Raw genomic sequence first — 7,284 nt, 5'->3', positions numbered from 1 at the left:
ATTCTTCATCCCATCTACATATTTTCCTCTTCTTTTACATATATAATATTGTGTGCATGTATATCTCCCAAAAAATGATAGAAAGCGCTTAAAGGTCTAGAAAATGGCATTCAGGAGTCAGTTACAGCCTTTGTGTAACTGTACCAAATTTCAGAACATTTATAGTGCCGTGTTTCTGGCGGGCATGTATTGCATCCCTGGCTGGAGTCTGCTCTTCCCTGCAAACCCATTTCCAGAAACACGATGCAGAGCAGAGCAGGCCTGGCACGCTCTCCTGGGCTCAGTACCTCCCTCAACGCCTGCCCATGGCAAGGGCTGCCTCGCCAGGACGCAGAGCTGAGAACAGTGTAGACACCTGCACCCTCGCTACAGGGACGGAGGCAAGAAATGAGGCAGATATTGCTGCCAGAAACTCTCATTTCTGCCAACAAGGTCATACTCGAGTAAGAGTTTCGGTCAGCCTGTCCTCTCACACGATTCCTATTTGGGTGAATACTACAAAAGGAGCACTAAGAGCAGAAATGACTTTTTTATAAGTGGGGTACTTGGAAATAAACGCATATTCTTCCAAAAGCAGTGGCTCAGAGCTCTTTTAAGCTGTGTATTGTATCTTATTCTGAGACAAGAAAATGCAATACCAAAAGACGGAAATCAGAACAGGTTTTGGCAAAAATTTTAATGAGAATAGTTAGGGAGACAGACTTTCATCAGTCAGTGTTTACACCTGACTTCATTCAAAGACAAGTGAACATTATAGTGAATGAAGAGGACACAACTACTTCTAACATCTTCCTCTCATCATTTTTCTGGTCTGGACTTTCTTTTTTCCTGATAATCACATTACAGACGAGTGTGATCCATGCTATACTGTCACCACTACACAAGCAAATTGGCCAGCTATCCTAGGAAACAATCTCATTGCATAAAACATTGCTAGTTAGAGAAAAAGTTTTGTGTTTTTGTCCTGATCTACTTTACACTAGGCTTAATATTTTATTGAACAATATTTTTCTCCCATATGATATCCGTAAGATAGATAAAAACTAACAAATCTAACACTGCAGAGGTTATGATTGTCTGTAGTGTTACTTCACATAATGGTCTTTGAATTTTCGTTTTGATATTGTTATTTCCTTCATAATTTTTAAGTGTGAAACATTATATATGTTGTGTAAATGTTTGCTGGCTATTAAGAGCGCTGCAACTGCCCCACCCCTGGAGATGTTCAAGGATGGGGCTTTGAGCAGCCTGGTCTAGTGGGAGGTGTCCCTGCCCATGGCAGGGGGGGTTGGAACTAGATGATCTTTAAGATCCCTTCCAACTCTAACCATTCTATGATTCTATGACTGGAGTTCTAGCAGTCATCTGGTTAATTCAGGTTGCAAAGAAGAAAGTAAAATTTTATTTTCAGTAATATACATTAACAAAAGCTCTTCTGTGTTACTATGGAATTTAGCAGTGGCATGAGAAAATCATTTATCATTTGATTATTACCTAAGGCTTCCTGTATTTGCTTTATGTTAGCATTATATGTTAAACTTCTTCCCTTTATTTTTGTTACTGATGTATTGACAGCTGGAGCTGTGTACAAAACAAAACAAAAAAGTTATAAGGTGATCTTAAAACCATGTGTTAGGGAGGCAAGGAAAAGACGCCAACTCCTTTTGTGTTCTAGAGCACAGGTGGAGCATAAAACCTCATCATATACTCTTTGATCTGGTCAAATTATAGCCTCCTTAAAGTGGGAGGAAAAAGATGGGTCTTTATGGGCCTATTTGATCTGTTTGAACATTTATGTGATAAGTCTATAGTGGTTTGGTTGTAGTTATGGGATAGTTTAATTATAGGTTGACCTGTCGAAGCTACCTGTATTTAAAGAGTTGCACAACGCTTCCGTGTTTGCCCAAGACTACTTTCAGTCATTCATAATGATTTCAACAGATGAAGATACTTTGCATTGAAAATCTAAGCTGTTGGTAATCAGGTGGAGGCTGATTTTTTTCTCCACAGCGTATTTACCTTTAGCTCAAAAATATAATGCTTTCTTGAAAGTGAAACAAAATAAAATAAAAACCACACACAACCTACCTGTTCAAAAGTTTTGATCTCTCTAGCTTTTTTAATAAAAGCTTGATTATTTCCCAGGGATTACTCTACTGTCAGGTATATTCATATCGGTAAGCTTGGGAAAAACATGGTCATGATTGTCGCACTTGATCAAATTGTGAGTCTGATTTCCACTTTGCAGATAACTCATTAGTGTCTGTTGGCTCATATGTAAAAGATGACCCTTCTGAAGCATGTTCCATCTAAGAATCTTTGAGGCTCACCAAGGCTTTCCTTTCAGTTGTCACTGTAACCACGGGCATCGTAACTGAAATTAGATACACAAGTAAGACTCATTTAACCAAACGGAGACCTTTACCTTCAGGTTAAATTAATCACAACCCAAAACTCCATTGTCTAAATCACTTCTAACTATAAATTCACTGCAGGATGATTACCTCATTTGTAGAGGCGTACATATTTATATGCTTATGCTAAGTTATATGCTTTTTCCTCACATACCCTATACAGCCTCTCCTGGTGTGCAGACAGTCCACTCAGATGCAGATGACACAGGAGCTGAACTGGAGGAAGACAGGGTAATTTGCAACAAAGATGTTTGACATATGAAAAAAAAAAATGGACCTTTTGGGGTGTAAGAGATGATACCAGTATTTACCCAGAGACATACTCCGGGGCCAGGGCTGAGAACAAAGAATGCAAAGGGTAAGAGAGAACTAGGGTAAGAAAGGGATCTGGAGGCTAGAGCTAAAGAGGACACGTCCTAAGGTAGTATGAGGAGGTTTGGCTCAGAGAACAGAACAAATTGCTTTGGGAGTTGCTCGAACATAAACACTGTTCGTTCTCTGGGCTCCTGCAAACCATATGAAGCTGGTACTTTGGGACTGCAGATTTCTTCAAGGTACTTGCTGGCGGAAAGCATTGCACAGAGTTTTCAACCAGCTCCAGCCAAAACAAGACTCTGGATGTTTGAAAACTGTGCAAAACAATGTATCGCTTCTGTAGACCTCCTTGTTTAAGTTTGCTGATCATCAGTATTAGCTGGGCAACTTTTAATCTAGCAAATCTGATTTTTATACACAACCTTTTTTTTTAATGTCACAGATTTATCTGAAGACATCACAGAGGTTTCAATGAATAGTTGTATTTTGCCACTTGAAGTGTATATATACTGAAAATATTTGTGTGGATATCAACAATACTCCATGGGAAAACACACATTATCCTCTAAGAAAGATAAATCAACTAATGTTGTAAGGCCAATTCAAAAAACATGGCAAACAATGACAGATTTCATGGTAGTCTATTTTCAGTTTAAGTAACTCTAATAGACAAGTTGGTGCCCTTCTCATCTCAGGTACATTTCTATTCTACTAACACAGTCCTCTTAATCTAAAAATCTTCCCTTAGATGGATTCAGAAGGCACTGAGTGGGATAAAAAGAGCAAGAACAGCACCTTGTGTAGTAGCCTTCTGATAAAAGAATGCTTTACCCCCTTACCATCCCCCCTGGGAAAATACTTACAACGAGGAAAAAAAGTAAGATCAATGGGAGAGTTTGAATCTCATTTTCATTGTGATGCTTAAGTATGGCCTCAACTTGAGGTTGACCAAGGTTGAGGTGGCTCATCTCATTTTCAAGCCTTTTTTTCTCTCTTCTCCCACCAGTTTCTTCCCAGCTATGTTGCCCCAGTGCTCAGCGCTGTGGATATAACAGCCCTCCATCTCATGGATGTGGCCAGCATACAAATGTTGAGCTCCACCCTCTGACACCTGCTGCTCGATGAGGCAGTATGGAGTGCCAGGGCACACAGATGCCCTCCACACTGCCTGTATGCCTGCACTCCTCCCCTGAAAGGTCCCAGAGCATCAGATAACACAGGGCTGGAAGCAATAGCACTCTTTGTCTGAGCTATAGCTGAAACACATCAATTGCCTGGATATTGATGGTAAATGAATATTGAGGCAAGTTCGCTGCCCTCAAAGCTGAGGTGAAACCAGGTATGCTGTCAAGAGAAGCATCTGGGATGACTGACCCTGAGCCATGCAGAAGCAGCAAGTGACAGCAGTGGGTGACTCCCTGCTGCAATGGACAGACACACCCATCTGTCAACCTGACCTGTTGTCTAGAGAGGTTTGCTGCTTGCAAAGCTTCATAAGATTAAAGCTTATGGGTAAGGATAGAAGAGCAGTCCAATATGGGTAACAAGACAGTGAGCGTCTGCTATGGACCCACTGACCAGGAAGAATAAGTGGATGAGACCTATGGACAGCTAGAAGCAGCCTCACGTTTACGGGCCCTGGTCCTCATGGGGCACTTGCTAAGTGGGAAACAGAGAAGGACATAAGCAATCCAGGAGGCTCCTGGAGAGCATCAATGACAAATATCTGTTCCGGTGGCATCCCATGGGATAAGGACCTGAAGGGAAGAGGATCCTGGAAAGCTGGATAATATTCAAGATCACCCCCTCCAAGCTGAAGAGAATTTAATCCCAGTGAATAGGAAGTCAGAGAAAAAATGCCATGAGGCCTATATGGATGAACAAAAAGCCTACAGAAGGTGGAAGCAAGGACAGGTGATGGGGGAGGAATACAGAAACACTGTCCAAGGATCCAGGGATGCAGTTAGGAAAACTAAAGCCCGAATGGAATTAAATCTGACCTGGGATGTCAAAGTCAACAAGAAGGGTTTCTATAAGTACATAGGTGACAAAAAGACTAGGGAAAATGTGGACCCATTGCTCAACGAGACGGGGCACCTGATTATATAGGGCATGGAAAAAGCTGCAGCACTGAATGCCACCTTTGCTTCAGTTTTTACTAGCAAGAGTGACCTTCAGGAATCCCAGAGACCAGAGGGAAAGTCTGGAACAAGGAAGATGTACCCTTGGTGGAAGACAATCAGCTAAGAGAATACTTAAGCAAACCAGGCATACGTTAAGTCCATGGGCCCTGATGGGATTCACCCACGAGTTCTGAGGGAGCTGACAGATGTCATTGCAAAGCCACTCTCAACAATCTTTGATTGATCGTGGCAACTGGGAGCAGTGCCCAAAGACTGGAGGAAAGCAAATGTCGCTCCTATCTTCAAGAAAGGCAAGAAGGAGGACCCAGGGAACTACAGGCCGGTCAGCCTCACCTCAGTCCCTGGGAAGGTGATGGATCCTGGAAACCATTTTTGAGGTATGTGAACAAGAAAATCATCAGGAGCAGTCAAGCGTGGCTTCTCCAAGGGGAGGTCATGCTTGACCAACTTGATAAACTTCTACAATGAAATAACTGGGTTGGTAGGTGAGGGGAGAGCAGTGGATACTGTCTACCTGGACTTCAGTAAGGCCTTTCACACTGTCTCACGTATCATCATAAACAAGCTGTTGATGTATAGGATGGATAAGCAAACAGTGAGGCGGCTCAAAAACCGGCTGAAAGGCCAAGCCCAGAGGGCAGACGGGAACCTAAAAAAGTTTGGGTTATTTGGGTTTACAGAAAACCTAAACCTAGTATAGGTTTTCTTTAAGAGGTTTTGAAGAGGCACTCTGTATTTTTTGCAATTTAGCAGTGAGATGACAGAGTAATGTTTTGTACTTTAAGTATCAAGTATTCTGTGATCATTTTAGAAGCACTAAGGAAGCCCCACTGACAACTGGCCAGCTTGTGCTATAAAACTTCAGCTAGAATTCACACTGTTCATGTTACAAGGACAAGTACTACTAGCCTTACAGCAGTATAACATTGCAAAAACATTTCAATTCAAATTTAAAAATCCAATTCCCTTCAGAAATAAACTAGTTCATGCACAAGAAATGAGCAGTTTTTGTAGAAGTTCCTTTTATTTTGAAAAAAATTTATTACTCACTGTTGTACAAAATATACCTAAAACATGATGTTAAGATAATGTTGACACAACTAGATAGTTTGCAAATTACGTAGTTGAAGAGAACAAATCTTCACAATTTTTAAGGGGATTCAAGAAAGTAACAAGTGAATTATACATTTTGAAATATTCCATTTGTAAGTTTTACACAAATGTTATTTGGTACTTAGTATTTGTAAACCTTAATGCATTTTAAAAAGTTTTCATTCACGTGATCACACAATGAAAATAATGTTTTACAGTTCATTTCTTAGAGCATCTCAAATACCCTTCTGCTCTTGGTTTTACGGGAATAGCTGGTTCAGTTCAGAACTTTAATTTTTAAGAGACAAACAAGTAGAAGTGATTCCAAATTTGTGCTTTGTTTAAAAACGGACAAAAAATGCAAATAACTAATTATCTATGTTTGTTGAAATGTAAAACAAGAAAAAAAAAACATTTTTAAGGTAAATTAGACTAGGAGACATTATTTTGATTTCAGTAAGTTATTATTTTAACTCCGGAGTGGAAAGTTGGCAACCATCTACTTAAAACAGTTAGCACCAATTCAATTAAAGTTCATCCAAATTTGGTCTGTTCTTTTAGAACTGTACTACTATATTTCATGAGGAAAAGAAACCTTATTTCCAGAGGTTTCTCTATGACATCGCCCAAAAATTTTTCAAAAGAGTGCATTCCATTGTTTACCCTAGGTCCTTCTGAACTATAGAATTTTTATATAATTTAAAAAACAAACAAACAAACAAACCACCAAACATTAAAAGAGGCGGGGGGCCGGGGGTGGGGGGGAGGGAGACATTAACATTACCTTAGGAAGTGTATAGCCAATAACCAAAAATAAAGATGCAAGACACAAAGAAGCAAGAAAATCACTAGGGGACAGATCTTCACCTGGCGTAAAGCCAACATAGCTCCACTGGCATCAGCAGAGCTATCCTGACTGACATCAGCCACAGATCTGCCTATCCACGTTCAGCAAAACTCATTTAAGTTAGCGAAAAAGAGTAGTGTTCAGAAGAGTAGTGTTAGCGTGCATTTTTTAAATAAAGTAAGTTCATAACACCTTGGTTCCCCTCTAGTATTTTGGTGCTGGTGATTCGTTCTTAGCACTATCAGTGTATCTAGTTCAGGATGAATTCATCACCACTTTCAAATGACAGACTAAAATACATTTAACATCGCTCTATGAAGTTATTAACCACAGCTAGTTCTTATCAGAAATATTCTGAAGCCCCTTTACAGTGTAAAACGGAAGGTTTTAAAAGCACTATTTTATAAATTTGGTAAGTTTTTATACTGTTGCAGGTTTTCACTGACCATAATCTGTGTGGAATGAACTGCAA

Source organism: Rissa tridactyla, chromosome 2 (assembly GCF_028500815.1).
Source record: "Rissa tridactyla isolate bRisTri1 chromosome 2, bRisTri1.patW.cur.20221130, whole genome shotgun sequence".
Taxonomy (NCBI): domain Eukaryota; kingdom Metazoa; phylum Chordata; class Aves; order Charadriiformes; family Laridae; genus Rissa; species Rissa tridactyla.
Note: the sequence above shows the minus strand (reverse complement) of the source record.